This window comes from Dipodomys spectabilis, unplaced genomic scaffold, assembly GCF_019054845.1.
Source record: "Dipodomys spectabilis isolate Male_0828 unplaced genomic scaffold, ASM1905484v1 ptg000002l, whole genome shotgun sequence".
NCBI classification, from domain to species: domain Eukaryota; kingdom Metazoa; phylum Chordata; class Mammalia; order Rodentia; family Heteromyidae; genus Dipodomys; species Dipodomys spectabilis.
Window position 1 is genome coordinate 15,068,512 of NW_024870679.1, and position 17,235 is coordinate 15,085,746.

The following is a 17,235-nucleotide window of genomic DNA, read 5'->3' on the forward strand; positions in this document are numbered from 1 at the left end:
TAAAACCATGCAGATATGAACCTCTGCACTTTTTTTTTTTTTTGGTCAGTTGTGGGGCTTGAACTCTGGGTCTGGAAGCTGTCCCTTAGCTCTTCAGCTCAAGGCGCGCACTCTACCACTTGAGCCACAGCACCACTTCTGGTTTTCTGAGTAGTTTATTGGAGATAAGAGTCTCATGGACTTTCCTGCCTGGGCTGTCTTTGAACCACGATCCTCAGATCTCAGCCTCCTGAGTAGCTAGGATTACTAGTATGAGTCACTGGCACCAGACTAAACATCTGCACTGTAAATGGAAGCCACACTTCTAAGTCAAAGTGATTGACTATTCAAATCCTCCAAGCGAGAAAGGGATATTATGTTCTCAATGATAACCATCTGAGAGCAACGAAGTTTCCAGTTGGTCTAGGATGTTAAAGGTCCAATAACCTCAGCACCTTGTCCTTTGATAACTAACCAAAGCAGTTGTGCAGGTGTGTACCTTATAGTATTAAATAATTAGGACAAAGAAAATACAATGTGTCAAGAAACCTCCAGGAGCTCTGATTTTTAAAGAATTTGAGTTATGGAAATAGAGAAAGGAATATAAGGTTGGGGAAATCTAGAAAGCCTCTTAAGAATTCTGTCATCCGGCTTTCGAGATAGTCCAAGATTGAGGCTGGGTGACTACTGAGGCTGGATCATAACAGGCATTGTGGCTTCTGCCGGGCCTCTTGGATTACATATTCTTGGGGAGCAGCTGCCCCCAGAGAACACTCAGATGACTCTGGACAGGGATTAAGGTCTCCCACTAGAAGCCAGCACCAGCCTGACAGTCATGTGAATGAATCATCTGACAAACATCACCATCCCCAATCAAGCTCGGTACTACAACTTCACAAATAATCCCACACCAGGAAGCTCATCCCAGATGAGCTTATGTACACAGTGAGAGATAAAAAAAGTTTATTGTGTTAAGCCACCAAAATTGGGTGTAGTTTGTTATGCAGCTGATGTGATTTGGGCTAAACCTTGAAAAAGCAGATAGAACATGGGGTTTAGGAAAAGATATAATGACAACAAAAGTTATAAATACAAGGAAGTATATAACAGGCCAGGTGTGATAGTGTATACCTGAAATCCCAACGTGGGAGGTAGAGATACAGTAGTAGGATGGCAGTTTGTAGACCAGCCTGGGCAAAAAAAAAAAAAGTTAACAAGAATTTATTTCAAAAACAAGCTGGGCATGATGGTGCCTGCTTGTAAACCCAGCTGTGAAGGAGGAGGAAACAGGAGGATTATAGGTTGAAGGCCAGCCCCAGGCAAAAGCTAGAGACCCTATCTGAAAAATCAAGCAAAAAAGGGTCAAGTGGTAGAGCACCTTCCTAGCAAGTGTGAGGCATTGAGTTTAAACCCCAGGACTTCCAAAAAGAATGTCCAAAACAAGATGGAGGAACAGGACTAAGTTCAGAGTGGAGTATAAAACAAGAGAAAAATTTAATGTTTAATCGAGATGAGCTCCTGGAGGATTTGCAACATCAAGTTACCCAGGTGGGATCTTATCTTGTGTGGAGGAGGGAGTATTCTGTAGATTTAAGAAAGCTTTTGTTTAGAGAAAGCCATGCTAATGGAGTGTGAAGGACAGACTGAAGGAGGAAACCTGATCAGGGAGACCCATTTTCACACTTGGAAAATAATCCAGGTTAAAGGTAATGACCAACTGAGTCAAAGCACTGCCAAACAAATAGGAAGAAAGGAATTTTGTGGATTTAAATTGGATGGGGCTAGGTAGGGTTGTTAATTGGTAGGAAAACTTTTTAATTGACTCAGCTATTTCCTGGCTGAGTAGATGAGTAGTACTGAGTAGATGATAATATTTACCTAAAGTCAGAGGTACAGCAGTGATACACTCTTACCAGGAAAATGAGATACAGATGAATAAACCCAGACTATTTTTCCCTCACCAGAGAAACTCCAAGACCAGTCTCTCTCTAAACTCCAATCTTGATATCCTCTCCTCCAAAAGAGATGTTCTACCTCACCCCAAGAGATGAACGCCCACTCCTAGTCACTACAATGGGCTTCTTTGGACATTCTACTCCTTCCTGAAATACAGTTTCTCCCTTCCTTAACTCTCTTCCAACTCAGTTCATCTTTTTTTTTTTTCTTTTACAAAGGTGATATACAAATGGGATAACAGTTCCATATATCAGGTAATGAGTACATTTATTTTTGAACAGCATCATCCCCTCCCTTATTTACTCCTAGTTTTTCCTCCCCTGATCCTTTCCCCTTACCCCCCAAGTTGTATAGTTCATTTCCAACATAGTGTCTAGTGAGTATCACTGCTGAATTGGTTCACCCCTTGTCCAGCCATTTCTGTGTTTTCCCCTTCCCATTCCCAAATCAGGGAAACTTATATACAAGACAGAAGGTACAGAAATCAAAAGGGAAAAAACAGAAGAAAAGAAAAAGAGCCACAAACAGTACGACAGACCGTACAATAATAATGAAGCCATAATGATCTGTTATGAACACTCTGCACATACATCCTGCCTAGCTGAACACCTCTTTCAAGTTAACTTCTCCCTCCTTTGTAATTACTTCCACATCATATATAGTCCTATTGATATGTGGTGGGGTTTCCTGGAAGATCAATCTTAAAAAAAAAAAAAAAAAAAAACTATCAAAGGAGAAACTGACAGCCACTTTTCTGGCAAGGTAAACGTTACCCCCCATCACTGGGAACAGATGGTATTTGCTTAGCCAAGTGTCTTGAGAAGCTTCTCTTAGGAAAAGGAGATACAAATGGAAGGAGAGCCCTAGGTACCCATTGCCCAGGTTACAGGACATTCCAGCCTGAGTTAGCCCAGGCTGCTGGGGAGAAGTTTATAGAAGACAGCCTCCTAAGGGGGAGGTGGGGAAAGAGAGAGAGAGAAAGAGAGAGAGAGACCTCTACTTCTTTCTTTTTATGAAAATCCAGTATTTTTAGACTCTTTATATAGATAGGAGAGTTCCTGTTACCCACTTGCATTTCTAAAAAAGAATAGGAAGTCTGGTGGTAGCACAACCATAGCCCAAACAAATGATTGCTCCTGTATAGTGTGTAGCTAAACCTTGAAGGCTACCACGGTTCAGCCCACCTAGGAACTACTCATGTTTTCTGAGACTAATGTCCCAGCATCAGGAGAGCTAGAAGTCATGCTTCCAGCTGCCACAACTTGTTCATCCAGGACACTACGGCAGGTGAGCAAAGGTCATGCTTCCAGCTGCCACAACTTGTTCATCCAGGACACTACGGCAGGTGAGCAAAGAGACCTGGCACTGAGACCTGGCAACTTACAAGGGCAATAACAGCTAGTGGCCAAAGGGGTTGTGGGCAACAGATTCTTTGGGATAAGTCTAGTGTCTTTGGGCTGAATAGCTCCTATGGTTCTTGATAATTAAGTAATAGCAGCCTCAAATTTTTCTTATAAGGATTTCCTAATAAGGAATCAAATTGAGCAATTAACTGGAAAGAAAAATTGTGTACCCCACAGTACTAAAATTCAAAACAATTATACAAATGTGTTTTTTGTTTCTTTGTGTGTGTATGTCTGTGTGTGTGTGTAGTGCTGGTGATAGAACCCAGGGCCTCACCCATGCTAAACAAGCACTCTACCACTGAGCTATATCACCATCCCAGCAGAGGTGAGGATGAGGAACACCCAACCCTTAGGCCATATTTAGTCTGGTCCTGCCAAGGCAGCCACAGGTAGAACTCCAATTTCAACAAACCTTGGAGCTATTTTCAAAGCAAAGTTCAGTAAGTCTTTGTCTACAAATGATGTTAGAAATTTCCAAATGGCCCTTGACAGAGAAAAAGTTCTCCATTCATGCTACTGTATCCAATCTGGGGCTCAACTACACTGTTCCTGATGTTCAGTAAGTGTTTGCTAACCAGAACACATTCATTTTCAGTGTGAAAAGAAATGCCCTGTGGAAAATGACAAAGTAGCCAGCAATTAAGATCTAGTACTTGGGTCAGTAATAATTTTTTTTTAAGTACACTTTTGAGTTCTTTGACATTTCAGCCATTTTAGTACCATTGGATTCACTTATTGAGGTGTTAGGGACATTTAAGGAGTCACATTGCTCAGCTTTTTAACAGAAGTTGTGTTTCTCAATTGCAGTCGATGCATCTGTCATGATGGATATCCCTTGCATTATCACTCAGAGAAAAGAAAGCATGCAACAATTGCAAATTTACCAATTCAAGAACAAGCCAGATATTTAGAGTAAAAGCGATTGGAAATATTTATCATGTCTAACTCTCAATAGGGATACAGAAGAAAGAAACCAAGAGTTTCTTTAGAAAAAAAAAATTCATGAAGGGAAAGCTAAGAGTTTAAAAAGGATTAAAGGTATACATATTAAAAATTAAATGGTAAAAATCAGGGAGCTAGAGAAGAAGGAAAAGAAAGAAGACAGAAAAGGATGAAGTATATTGAATAAAAGCGTAAGAAATAATAGTTAACTGTCACTAGTTCTTAACAATCCCTCACAAGTGATAGCTCTTGTATCATTAATGTCATGATAACAACTTGCTCCAGGGCAGATACTCAAACAAGTTCCTATAAAATAGATGGAACGCTGAAAAAAAGGAATGATCCAATAAGCAATTACTTAGAAGAAAAGAAAAGGTTAGACTAAACACAGCATCAAGGAAATGGATAATTACAAAAATATGAGACATTTAAGGAAAAAAGCCTAAAAAGAATTGTTTTGGGGATAGTTAAAAGAACTCATCTTTACTGGCACCATATATTTTCAGAACACTAGTTTCTTTCCCTCCAGTCCTCTCTGGATTTCACATCTTCCACAGTCCACTCACCTTGCCTTGCCAAACCTCCCTACCACCATTTCTCCCAGGTACCCTCTGCTCCAAATAAACTGGGCTACAACTGGCCATCACTACCTAGACTTTTCTTCCTGCTATTTATTAGCATGCCTGAAATATCCCCTTTTCTGTCCTCTGCTTTCTAAAGATCTTACGACTAGAGAAGACTGACATTCTTAAAGCATTAACCAGGTCATATAATCTTCTGCTAAACTCTTCCAGAAGCCTCCCTGCTCTCAGACTAAAGTCCAACCTCCTTGCAAGGATACTCAGTCTTATATCTGATAACCTCTCATTACATAAGCATCTTTCCTGATGTGAATGGACTCCCCTCATTATCTCTCCTCAAGTTGCTGCAGCCCCTACTCTCCCCAATGTACCAAGTCTGCTCATATCTTGGTTCAGTTACAAAGGTTGAATGATTTCATATTTGGAAAGTACTTAATACAGTGTTTGGCACAAGTAAATATTCTATGGATTTGTGTGTGTGTGTGTGCGTGTGTTTTGCTTCTCTGAAGAATGTTGACTAATATAGGACCTTTATAAAAAGTGTTTGCTAACCTCTGCCCTAGAAAATCAAGGATCAGATTACTTCAAACAGTAAGATATTTATGAGACATAGCAGGCTATAAAATGAGCATGCACAAATCAATATCATTCACATATACAAATAGCAACCAGTTACAAGATATAATGAATGAGGACTCCCTAATTTTAATAGCAAAAACAAAGATAAAATATTCAAAATAATTAGTAATAAGCTACAAAAGATGTTCAAAAACCTATCTAAAGAAAATTATAAAACATTCCTAAAATGCACAAAGGTAGACTTAAGCAAATAGAAAACATTCTTGTCCTTAGTTGAGAAGTTCCAGTATGATAATTCCACCAGTTTTCCCTAAGATATTTTATAAACTTAGAAACTGGATTTATAGTTTACTTTAAAAATTACAGAAAAAAATCCAATGAGCTTTTCTATGGGGTTGTAGATGAGGTAAGCCTATAGTTCATATGGGAGAATGACCATCCAAGGCAATTGAAGGGAAGGAACAGAAATAGAGCCAAATGTATATAAGCATGTAGGATATGATACAGATAGTATCGCTTGAAACTTGGACAAAGAGAGCTGTTTGTTTGTTGTTTACTTAATAAATCATGTTGAGACTGGTGGATAACCACTTGACAAAAAGGAGAAATTGAAATCCCTCAAACCATACATAAGTAGAGACTATAGGAATCACAGATCTAAATGTAAAAAATGAAATTGTACAAATCCTATGGAAAGCATGGACAAATTCCTCTATAACCTAGATATCAGAAAAGGCTTCCTAACGCTGACTAAAAAGCCCTATGAAACAAAAGAAAAAAAATTGGCAAAACTTAAAAATAATTATATAGCTAATAAAACATTTTCACAGGTCAAACATACTGCAAGCAAAGTCAAAATAACAAATGACTAGCTATAAGAAAATATTTCTAACCTGCATTGGAAGTAAAAGGATAATACCCATAACACATAATTTATGAAGCCTACAGAAAAATATCAGAGATTATGCAGAAAAATGGACAAATGGAAAGAACGGACAAGTTACAAAAAAGATATAAAATGTTGGAAGATAGTCAAACTTACAATAAAATACAAAATGAACTATAGTAAGATCACTTCTGTACCCACAACATTGGCAAAAGTTCAAAAGCTTAGTAACATCACAATAAGGTTGTTGGGGGAAATCGATGCTCTGCACTTCTGGTCAGAATGGGGAAATTTTTTTTTCCCCAGGGCTGAGGACTGAACCCAGGGCCTTGTGCACACTGGGCAGGCGCCCTTCCACTGGGCTAAACCCCCAGCCCCAGAATGGGGAAATTTTAAGGGGTATTTGACAATACAGATTCAACTATAAAACAATACATATATTTACTATACTATATTTACCCTTTGACCCAGGAGTTTTTTAGGAAGTAGTTATACTTCCAAAAATACAAAAATGCATATGCACAAATTATTTTGAGATAGAATAACATTGGAAACTAACCAAATATTTAAATGGACATTCATGGACAGATCTTGATATATACACATAATGAGTTTTATGCAATTATAAAAACAAAGGGAAAATATCTGTAAACTGAAATGGACTAATAGCCAAGAAGTTTCAGTAATTTAAAAAAAAAAACTAACTTTTAAGTAAGAAGGAAAAATGCAGACATTTATCTTTGTAAAGAAAACACAAAAGAAAAGTCCTGGAGTTTGTTCTGTTTCCAGTACCACTTGCTACATACACTCTTATGTCAGAGGAGACCTAGGGTGTCTGAAACTATGAAGCAAATACTTTACTGGGTTGTCTGAAAAGATGGAAGAGAAATAATGCATCTCTCAAATGTCCCTCGTACAAAAGGTGTTGCTACAATTGAAAGGATTTCTACATTGTGGTATGGAGGGGGCGGGGTGCAGGGGAAGGTTCATATCAGTAGTGGCTTATTTTTTTCTTCAAAGAATTAGGACATCATTTTATGCCAGGCAAGTTACCCTAGTTACCCCACACTGGGTACAAGGCTGTGAACTACACAAGCTAGCAAGTTATGCCCCACGTATGCATAGAACTTTTACAGAACACAAAGGAGTCCACTGTATTCAAGTGATGCATGGAGTAGTTCAAGAACTTGCATGATAGTAATAATAGAAGTCTAAATATCTTATCTTTCAAGTGCACTCAACTATCATCATAGACAAGTTTGGGAGTTTCTTTTATTTTGTTTGTTGTGGGTACTGGTATTTGACCTCGGAGCCTCACACTTGTTCAGCTTGCTTGCTCTGCTGGCACTCTGCCACCTGAACTATACCTTCCAATTTGCTTGTTTCGGGTTATTTTGGAGATGGAGTCTGGAGGAGTTTTCCACTTAGGCTGGCTTCAAACCAAAAACCCTTGGATTTTAGACTCCTGTATAGGATTGTAAGTGTGAGCCTCTGGACCCTAGTTTAGTGAGTTAGTTAGTTGGTTAGTTGAGACAAGGTCCAGTCATAATCATCTTGCCTGAGCCTTTCCAGTACAGGAAGTACAAGAATGTGCCACCATACCTGGCTACAGCCAGGGATGATAGAGATGAGCAGGGATTTGTTCTCTGCATGCCGTGAAGTGGTCAGCCCTGAGGCCCTTTGGTATTGTCCTACCTGTCCTGTGGTAGCTTTACCTCCAATGTCAACCTGCCACTTCGAATCCTCCCTTCATGGGTTTTGTCTCTAAGGACCACATTGGTCTAGTGTGGGAACCCACTTCTATTATCTCTGTTAGTAAACAAATTCAGGGGCCCCCATTGTCTTCAGTTCCTCAGAGTTTTTCATTTTTTTCTGAGGGTGCGCATTTCATCAATCATTCTACAATGTTGTGCCATGATTTGCTAGGGCTCAAATCTTTCATGAGAAAAATCTGCTGTGAACACCGGCATACTTACCACCTCAATGGTGTTTTACAAACACCCACATTTGGGCTGTAGATCTATCTGAGCACCCACACTTGAATGCCAGGAAAGAGAAAGAACCATGCACCAGGAGTCCTGAGTCTGAATTCCATCTCACATTCTGCCCTATGTAACTGTGTGGCTTTATTCTCCTTATCTCTTAACTGTCTCAGCTGTGGCCGAAAAGGATCAGGACCAGTCACTTCAGGAATGGAGCTTAGAATTATTGGCTTCTGGATTTAAAGGTCTGGACCTGTGTCAAACCAGAGCATACCAATGGAGATCAAAGTAGATAAGCCTCCCTCCCATTTGAAAAAACAACAGAAAGACCTGTAGTTTTCATATTAGACACCACTGTACAAACATGTATATACATCACTTCTATCCATTAAAAAATACCAAATATATATATTTATTTATGTGTGTATGTGTATATATATATATATATCTTATGTATATATACTTGTTATGTATATATACTTGTATATATATATATATATTATATATATATATGAAAGTTTTGATTAGGTGAAAATGTTTTTAGGAATAATGAGTTCATTCCTAAGGAGTTGTACAAGGGAATTTTAATGTGATGAGAGGTTCAATATGGTACTCCAGTGGTAGACAAGCTGTGTTGGAAAATTCCACCAAACTTGTACCACAAAAAGTAAACTTTCCTTTAGGGAAATTAAAAAATATAACAATCAGGCTGCAGGAATCCCATGATGGAATGCTAGCTATGAAAAATGAACCTAACCATACGCCATAATCACATGGGAGAGGGCAGGGTAAAGTCCATGAGGATCTTGTCTCCAATTAATTAGCAAAAAGCTGACCAGCAAAAAAGGCACCCTGGCCCAGAGTTCAAGCTCTACTACCACAGCATATAGCAAAACTGGAGAAGCTCAAATAAAGTCTGTGGCGTAGTCAACATTGCTGGTTCAGTATTGATTCCCACATAAATTAAAATTCTGTTCCTACCGTACAATGGTAACATTAGAAGCAGACTGGTGCACAGTGTACAAGAATTCTCCATTCTGTATTTCTTCTCTATCACTCTAAGATTGTTTCAAAGTAAGAAGTTCAGAAAATGTTACATTAAAATGTCTTCAGTGTCACAATAAAAAAAATCATATCTCATCAAAAGCCTTATTGTTGGATCCAGAAACCAAGTTCAAAAAAAAAAATCTAAGCTAAGCATAATCAACAAATCCTAAAATTTCAACAAATGCAAGTTATTGTATTCTTTTTTTCTCTTGCAATACCAGCCACATGCTGTTTTGGGCCTATCAACTAAGCCTGGGAACATGGCTTGCCAATCCTGAATTTGTTATTTTGTCATTGAGCTTACTTTTTATATCTTTAAAAGAACTTCAAAAGATTGTATAGTTCCAGGCTGGGGAAAACATTTTGTCTCTATTCAGGCCCAATAGACACAAAGAGAACCTTCAGCCATTTCCAACCTTTCTCATTTCTTCCAGAGATAGAAATGTGCAATAGTGCCGGGTGCTGATGGCTCACGCCTGTAATCCTAGCTACTCAGGAGGCTGAGATCTGAGGATCGCGGTTCAAAGCCAGCCCGGGCAGGAGAGACCGTGAGACTCCTATCTCCAATAAACCACCAGAAAACCGGAAGTGGCGCTGTAGCTCAAGTGGTAGAGCGCTCGCCTTGAGCTGAAGAGCTGAGGAACAGCGCCCAGGCCCAGAGTTCAAGCCCCACTACCGACTTAAAAAAAAAAAAAAAGAAATGTGCAATAGTACCTTCATGTGACTTAAAATGGACGTTTACATAAAATGGTTCCATAAATGCAAAATAAAAGAAAAACCCGCAAAAGTTCTTCTAAGCATATTAAGCACCATTTCATGGTAGAAAGGAAAGAAGAGAGGAAGGAATATGGGAGGAACTGCCTGGGTCCATGGGTGGGCAGTGAGTCGATGGCTGGTCCACACAAGGAGATTGGAGAAGTCTGATGAGGGATTTGTTGTTGTTGTTGCTGCTGCTGTTGTTTTTTAAATTATATTTTTATTATCTTGAAGTGATTGTACGAAGGGGTTATAATTCAACGTGTCACTATGAGTATAATGCATCTGCTCATTCTCACCCTTTTCATCCTCCTCCTTCATCCCCTCAATTTTTCTAGTTTCATAGGATATACATAGCAGTAAGGTGTTTGTGTGAATGCATTAGGCAAGAAGCACCTGAGAGTAACTGTGGCCTGTGGCCTAGTGAATCATGAGTGTTAAAGATCAGTAGTGAGGTGTTGTCAGGTCCACAGGGTGAAAGAGAAAAGGGAATCATCATTAAGGCTCCATTTATAGTGGTGGATCTCATTTTCTTCTCACAATTACCCTAGGAGACAGGTGCTATTGTTATTGTTCTTTTATAATTGGGGTAAGTGGAAAAAAAAAAAAAGGAAAACATGAATGAACTTGCCCAACGTCACACTACTAGTAACTGGGGGAGCCAGGATTGAAATCTCAAAAGTTTTAAGTTCTTAACCATAATGAAGAGTCAAAAATTGAACAGACATGGGAACCCAGAAGGGAAGGATGGGCATTAACACTACAAAACTCTAACACATGTGTTATTATTATTATCATCTGCAAATAGTTTTCTGCCTAATATATCCATATATGTGTAGAATGCATCTTGATCAGTGACACTCATTCCATCATTCTCCTTCCTGTTCCCATCATTCCATCCCCTCCACCTCAAGTTACCTAGTTCCATTTTCACATATGTACATTAAGTACTATGAGTGTATGTGCCTACCATTCTTCTCTCCATTCATCTCCATTAGACCCCAGCTCCCTCAGACAAGACATGGTTCAGCTTTATAATTTTCATTTTGTCAAGCTGTCTGTTAATTGGTCCAAGTTCCATGGTGTAAAACACCTCAGGGAAATACACCTATCTGTGTATCATATTTTAGTCAGTTTAATAGTATACATATGCATGTAATCTTGCATGTGTTTTCATATGTGTTTATATTTTAGGTCTAACTTCCACATATGAGAGAAAATATATGAGTCCTTTATCTTTGAGCCTGGCTTCCTTCATTCTGTATGATTTATTTCCAAGTCATCCATTTTCTAATGACATAATATTATAATATTCTTCTTCTTGATGGATGAATAAAATTGTATTGTGTATGTATATATATCACATATCACATATAGCACACATACATATGTGTATATTTTTTTTCTTGATTCACTCCTCTGTTAAAGACTGCATTGGGCTACTCCCTGTCTGTAGTCACTGATGGGAGAGGCTAATCTACTTAACCTTCTTCACTGTTCCCTGATAGAATCTTAGCTCTGAGCACCAGTCTAACAGGTTGGAGCTCTAGCTATCCCCACCTACTTTTTACTAGGTTCCTTCTCTGAGGTTGAATACAATTTCTTTCTAGAACTGAACCAAGCAAGAAGGTTGTCTGTGTATCCTTCGATTCCTGATACTGAAAACAGCCACGCTCCAAATATTTTGACTTCAAATTCTGCCCTAGCTATCCTGGTAGCTTTCTTAAAGCATTCTTAAGCTTTCTTAACCCAGTGTCTTTCTAGTGGCCCTCTTCCCACTGGGAACACCAGTGACACCATTGCAGAGTATATGGGATATATATGGTCTAGTGTATGGAAGCTAGGGTGTCTGAAGAATATATTGTACATTTTGGACAAACAACAGCAACAGTTTTCATTAATGGATTCTGTCTCTTTGTCTTTTTAAAAGATCTTCAGTCTATGTGAAGACTAATGGTAGCAAATTTAAGTGAAAATATAATGGACCTGGTCATATACCAAAGGATGCTATATTAGCCACTGGGGCTTTGTGTGTGTATATCCTACTTGGGGGAAATAGGTTTTTCTTATTTAAGAAAATAAAAGACAGGGGGCTGGGAAGGTGGCTCAGTGGTAGAGCGCTTGCCTTGCATGCCTGTGGCCCTGGGTTCGATTCCCCAGCACCATATAAGCAAAAAGAAAAAAGCCAGAAGTGGCGCTATAGTTCAAGTGGTAGAGCGCTAGCCTTGAGCTGAAGAGCTGAGGGACAGTGCCCAGGCCCAGAGTTCAGGCCCCACGACCAGAACCCCCCCCCCAAAAAAAAGACAACAGCAGATGCTAAAGAAAAATAAAGGGACAGCTATGTGATCTTTATCTGCAGCTCTATTTGTCATCTTATTTTCACCCTGTTCTAGTCTCCAAGATCTTGACCTTTATCACTAGCTTATTAAGTGGGCTTCCAGCTAGACTTGGCCAGTGACTGGGAGAGACTTGAAAATGGGATGAGGGCCTAATTCCTTTGGTTGCTCCTCAATTGGTGACAGATTATGTATTTCTAGGTCAAAGGCCACAGGTTCCTCCAAGAACTTCTCTTCTAATACCTTTACTCCCACTGGTTTGAGTTCCCTGTTCCTTCTTGAGTCAGTGCTTTCATTAAAGTTACATTAATCACCCCTTTTGGCTTTCATCGCTTTCCGGCCAGGGACCGGGTTGACTGCTGGAAACAGACCCCACTAGGGGAAAGACTGGGACTCAGATCACTCACTCACAGTATGTGATGGTGGATGGATATGACATTAGTGGCTATGGCAGCAAAGATATGGAGATAGCTTAGGTGGCTTGGGACAGCCACTTCTCAACTCTGGGGAGCATCTGGAGAGCACTGGATGCCTAACTCAGGCATTTCTGACAAATGGGGAAGTGTTTGTCACATTTTAGAAGTCATTCCTTCAATAGGTTCCTCTAGCTAGGCACAGGATCAATTTACTTGAGAATTTTAAAGACAGATGATTATAAAGGCTAGAGTTGTAGGTCAATTAAATCACACAGCACAAATGGTTTTCTTGTGCTAAATTAAGGCACTAATAAAGAAGGAGTAAGAACTTAAGGTATCTGGTAGGGATATTTAAGTGAAAGAGATGGAAATAAAAACACGATGTTCTAATGTCCCCTGAACATTCTTTGCTAGTACAAACATTTCCTTCCTTCTAATGGAACCAGACTCCCACCCTAAACAAAAACATGGGAAGAGCCACCAGCCATTGCAAATGCCAATTTAGTCTTGAACTATAAATGGGAATTTGAGCAAGCCCAATGTAATGACGTCATTTGTAGTCTGGCATCTTTTCTATTAGCAAGTACTCATGGCAGGGAGCACACTATACCTTATTCCAGGCCATATCATTCTTTGTCTACTAGAAGTCAGAGGGAAATGATGGTTTTAGCATATCATGAATATCACACTGGTCCATTGCATTGTTACATTGTGCCCATTGTACCCAGAATCACATCCTCAAGGGTCATAGTGAAGAGAAGGCAACTTTAAGTAAAATTTTAATGGGACATATGGAAGGGTACTTTCCAAGGGAGGTTTTGCTCCTTCAATTAAGCTCTAAAAAGTGTGTTCACGCTCTTCTGTTTCCTAAGAGTTGTCTCTTTCTACCTGAGTTTTGACCCGACTGCCCTAGCAGTCTGAATAAAATAGGATCTCAGCGATGAGGTTTATTTTATACCTATCACTGTGTACAGAAGCACATTTTAACCCCATCGGTTTTGCACCTTCTTTGTGGCATATATAACAAGCTTGCTTGTAAATATTTTAACTTTTATATTCTTTTATTTACTTTCCGTAGCACAGATGTTATGAGATGATGCATAGGGTGCTCATGCCCATGTCTGCCCAGCTCCCCACAGACCTATAGTCAATGAAATGGAGAGCTTTCCTCCAGATGGAAACATCACCATGTTTATGAGTTCTTAGCCTTTGTAAAAGGATTTCTTCTCTGGAGATATTTGGTAAGTTATACTTGAGGTGCGTTCCTCTCAGAGTTATGCTTATTTTCTTCAGGATAAAGCTGTTGCTCAACCCCTCTCTTCTTTTTAAAAAATATCTTGAACTGGGCATCATGGTCTCAGGCCTGTAATCCTAGCTACTTAAGAGTCTGAGATCTGAGGATCACAGTTCAAAGCCAGCCAGGGCAGGAAAGTCTGTGAGACTCTTATCTCCAATGGATCACCAGGAAACCAGAAGTGGCACTATGACTCAAGTGGTAGAGTGCTAGCCTTGAGCTGAAGAGCTCAGGGACAGGGTCCAGGCCCAGAGTTCAAGCCCCAAACCAAGTAAAAAAAAAAAAAGTCTTGAATGCAAAAAATACAAAATACAAAAAATCTTAAATGGGTGCTACTGGCCAAATTTAAACTGCATTCAGAAACGATCTTCTCAAATTTTCAGTCCTTTCATAGGATAGGGTAGAAATGAATGTTGATTGCCAAGAAACAATATCAAACAGGGGATATGCATACTTCATAATGTATGAAACAATAATAGTTAACTAAAACAAGTCATTAACATTGCCACAGTAAAAGACTACATCTGTTGTACATGATTTCCCTTCAGAACTAGAATAATTTATTTCTTTTGGAAATAGAATAATCAGGGATTAGTATATAAATAATAAATCATCTTTTGCATCCTTATAATTCTTTTTATCTGTAGTGCCTTAGGCTATCTTACATCTAGGAGAAACTGGCATTATTTCTACATTTTACAGATCAAACTTCCAAAAACACTATAAATTTTCTTCAGTTGATAAGGTCAGTAATTGGCAGGAAAAAGCTTTGAACTTGGTTCTTTTTAACAACAAAATTATTTCCTTTTTATCATGATAAACAATAACTAAAGTATACTCTGGAGTATAAATAAATGACTCCTAGTTGAAGGAGTCTGGGAAAACTTTTGAAGGAAGCAATATTTAGATGGAGCCTTTCAAAGAATTCAAAAGTAGAACTGGAGCTGTGGCTTGAGTGGTAGAGTACCAGCCATGAGAGGAAAAAGCTAAGCAAGAGTTTGAGACCCAGAATTCAAGCCCTGATAATGGCACAAAACTAAATATAAATAAATATGTATAAATTTAAAGGTGACTGTGGAGAAAGAAAAACATTCCAGTGAAGAACTCAAATGGAGGCCAGACTGGTGGCCAGCTCCTGTGAATGGATCCAGCCAAAGAAAACAGGGCTGCCAACATGTTTGAATTCTGCCTGACTTAGCTATCCCAAGAGACCTGGGGAACTTTGCTTTATAGATGTGGATGCTAGGCACAGAGACACGATGTTTTCTCAATTCTTGGCAGTATAGGACATTGTGTAGTATGGGAAAGGACTTCCTTTGTCACTAGTTGGAAACAAACGCCAATTGTATTTGCCTGCCATCCTGTACCATAGAACCCACCGGTCATCACTGATAGCAAAGATTCACAGAATGTCAGTATTATCCTGCTAGCCCCTTCCTCAGAGGGCTGTGAGTGCATGTGCGGCCATCTCTCCCCACAGTCAGTGGTGTCTCACTTTGATGCTGGAACATTAAGGTCTCAGAGAACTAGTCTCCAAGCAGAGGGCCAATGACCTGATGAAACCAGAAGCAACCTTTGGGCTCATCCTTGGTGATGTGTCTGTCCTTAATATATCTGACCTCCCAGGGGGAGATCATAGAGCAGGAGAAGACAAGTACAGGGCTCAGCAGGAGGCACTGAGGGTCAGCATTGTCCTGAAAAAGACTGAACAGTAGAAAAAGGCAGCCATCATCCCTGCCAAGGGCAATCCCAAAGCAGCCAAGTGGATTCCCAACTCACTGGCTACTGTGGATTGCTTGCCTACTTGATCAGGGCAAGCTGGGAACCACAGAGAACATCACCCTACCAGTTTTCAAGCTCTTGGAATATCACCTGTGTATGTATACACACTTACACACGCAAACATACATACACAGAGACATGCAATGTCTAGAACAAGTCTCTTGCAAATGGCTCTTGCAGTTACACTTATATAAATGTGAATTATTTATGAAATGAATATTACATCATCATTACAATGTCCTCTTGACAACTTTCAGCCACAGAGAATAAAAGTTACTATATGCATTGTAGCTGAATGGATCAAGAAAATGTGGTCTATATACACAATGGAATTTTACTCTCCATTAGAAAAAATGGTATGGTTCTGTTTATAAAGAAATGGAAAGATCTGGGAAAAAAATATGTTACATGAAGTAAGTCAGGCCCAGAGAAACAAAGGATCCATGTCTTCCCTTATATGTGGTAGCTAGATTTAGCTTTATAAACTTACAAATAAATGCAATGGTGGCATGCAAGTGTATACAAGTGTATTAACAGACATACAGTAGATTCAAGGGAGACCTCAAATAGTGTCATTCCTTAGAGAGCCAAAATCAAAGTTCAACAAAATAAAACACCTTAAAGGGGATGGGGTGCAGTTCAAGGGGAAAGGATAGACAAATGAAGAGGAGCACAGGGAGAGAATGCAACCAAAAATCCAATATATAGCCTACAAAATGAAGAAGAGTGAGGGAAAGGGTGGGGAGGAGGAGGGATGGGTGAGAATGCTGAAAGGGGAGACATTGTTCTCTTCCTAAAGTGCTTTATTAAATGGCACTTCCTTTGTACAACTGCTTAAAGAGAGTTAAAAGTCATGCATTGTACATTTTATTCAATCACCTAACATAAGGCATGCATATATATACATTTCCCCACTGCACTAACAACATATTCTTAGTGATACACGTAAGAATCTCCTAAGGTGAGATTAGCAGTTGTTATTTCCCAAACTGTGGTTAACGACTAATAACAAATCCATGCTAGTCACGGGGTCTTTGAAGTGCGATGTCTTGGAAAGACTAGCTGCACATATGTTGCACGCTCAGGAAAAGAGAAGTAACCCATGCTTGTGGCCTGATAAATATGGAATACCCTTGTGCCACCGGACACCTGACACTCAGGAAATGACAAGTGGCAGGGATGGGGACAGCGGCTGCCCATTGGATGAAGCGTGCTTTTAGGCCGATCAACAGCTCCCACCTTTCCCTCTTGGCTGCTCCACCCCAAGTGTGCTTTGGGCATCTATGCTCCCCT